This window comes from Colobus angolensis, unplaced genomic scaffold, assembly GCF_000951035.1.
Source record: "Colobus angolensis palliatus isolate OR3802 unplaced genomic scaffold, Cang.pa_1.0 Scaffold17, whole genome shotgun sequence".
Taxonomy (NCBI): Eukaryota; Metazoa; Chordata; class Mammalia; order Primates; family Cercopithecidae; genus Colobus; species Colobus angolensis.
Window position 1 is genome coordinate 1,648,760 of NW_012114821.1, and position 2,257 is coordinate 1,651,016.

Here is a 2,257-nt window from a genome sequence, read left to right on the forward strand (position 1 = left end):
GCCTGCGGAGAAGTGGTCTGAGCGCCTGTGGCGGCCGGGGAAGGTCCCGGCCTGCAGGGAAGTGGTCTGAGCCCCTGTGGCGGCCGGGGAAGGCCCCGGTCTGGAGATTGTGGGGTGTAGCCCCTTTGAGGTTGACCCCCAGTCGGTGATGGTGCCGACACACTGGGGGAGCAGCCTCCAGGTGGGCACGTGGTTGGGGGTATGTGGTGAGGGTCTAGAGCCCTTGGGTGTGGCACCCCCCAGACACTGTGGGGGTCAGCGTGGAGCCACGTTTGTCTGTGTGCACCTGGTCCCGTGCGACTCTGTGGCTCCCCTGGGCGCATTAGGGCAACGGCTTCCTGAGCTTGTGTCCGTGACATCTGGAGAAGGTGGGGTGTTGGGGATTGAGCAGGCTTGGACCTGGGCACTCCGACTGGGAACTGGTGCTCAGAAATCTAGCCAAGGCTGGCGCGGTTGCTCACGCCTGTAATCCCAGCTCCTTGGGAGGCCAAGGTGGGAGGATCACTTGAGGCCAGGAGTTTAAGACCAGCCTGGCCAACATGGCAAAACCCCGTCTCTACCAAAATACAAAAATTAGCTGGGCATGGCGGCACATGCATGTAATTCCAGCTACGCGAGAGGCTGAGGGAGGAGAATTGCTCAAGCCTGGGAGGTTACAGTGAGCTAAGATCGCGCCATTGCACTCCAGCCTGGGCGACAGAACAAGACTCTCTGTCAAAGGAAACCCATTCAAGCATACTGTCATCTAGGGAGGCTTCAGAAGACTGTGGAAGGAGCTAGGCCTGGGCAGAGCCAAGAGTCATGTGGGGGCTGCCACGGGAGGGCAGGGCAGGGCGTGTGGTCCCAGATGGAGGACTGAATGGGGCGATGCAGTCGGGTGTTGCAGCACGGGGAAGAGGGGGCAGGCGAAAGTAAGGCTAGGGGCGCTGGTCGGCTATCACCTATTTTTTTTTTTTTTTTTGAGACGGAGTCTCGCTCCGTCGCCCAGGCTGGAGTGCAGTGGCCGGATCTCAGCTCACAGCAAGTTCCGCCTCCCGGGTTCACGCCATTCTCCTGCCTCAGCCTCCCAAGTAGCTGGGACTAGAGGCGCCCGCCACCTCGCCCGGCTAGTTTTTTGTATTTTTTTTAGTAGAGACGGGGTTTCACCATGTTAGCCAGGATGGTCTCGATCTCCTGACCTCGTGATCCGCCCGTCTCGGCCTCCCAAAGTGCTGGGATTACAGGCTTGAGCCACCGTGCCCGGCCGGCTGTCACCTATTAAGAGACACCTGCTGCATGCCAGGACACGTGGATTTCATCCTGGTGACAGGGAGCAAGCAGAGACCCATGTGGTCCCTGGTGGCCACAGTGAGGTGGCTGGATGGGGGTTAGGTCATGGGCTTGTCTGCGAGTGGATAGTAGGGTTGGCTTGGACAGTTGGCAGTATCCCCTGGTCACCTGGGGAGGAGCGGTTGAGGAGGCGTCCAGCTCTGGGAGGCCGGGAGTGGCTGCTGAGCCCTAGGAGGCCGAGGCTTGCAGATGGCATGGTGGTTGGGGTGAGAGGCTCCCCACTGGGTGCAGGGTCAGCCCTGCTCACCTGGCCTGCTCCCTCTTCTGGTCTCTAGTAGAGTGGGGCATAGGCAGGGGATGGGGGAGGCTGCTTCCTGCTGATGGGGCCTTGCTCAGCGCCCCCTGGACTCCTACCAGGAGGAGTGTGGGCTTGGGAGGCCACCGGCTTCACCGGCTGACCATTGCGGAGTGCACAGCTGAGGGGCTGCTGCGGTCCTGTGTCTCTAGGGGGAAGGGTGTAATTGATCTCATCTTTTTTTTTTTTTTTTAATGTTTTTAGAAACAGGGCCCTGCTTGCCTCCCAGGCTGGAGTACGGTGGTGCAATCACGGCTCACTGCAGCCTCAACCTCCTGGGCTCAAGTGACCCTGCTGAATAGCTGGGACTACAGGTACAGGTCACTATGTCTGGCTAATTTTTACTTTTTTTGTAGGGACAGGGTCTTGCTTTGTTGCCTAGGCTGGTCTTGAACTCCTGGGCTCACGGGATCTTCCTGCCTTAGTCTCTTAAAGTGCTGGGATTACAGGTGTGAGCCACTGTGCCCAGCCAAACTCATGAAGACCAGTGTGAAGCTGGGTGCGGTGGCTCACACCTGTTGTAATCCTAGCACATTGGGAGGCTGAGGCGGGCAGATCACCTGAGGTCAGGAGTTCAAGACCAGCCTTGGCAACATGGCAAAACCCATCTCTACTAAAAATACAAAAATTAGC

General features: G+C 58.6%; 1 protein-coding gene across 1 annotated transcript in view; it reads left to right on the forward strand.

The window, feature by feature from the left end:
- ZC3H3 (zinc finger CCCH-type containing 3) overlaps positions 1-2,257 on the forward strand; it is a 105,337-nt gene that overhangs the window by 5,962 nt on the left and 97,118 nt on the right. The window lies entirely within an intron of this gene.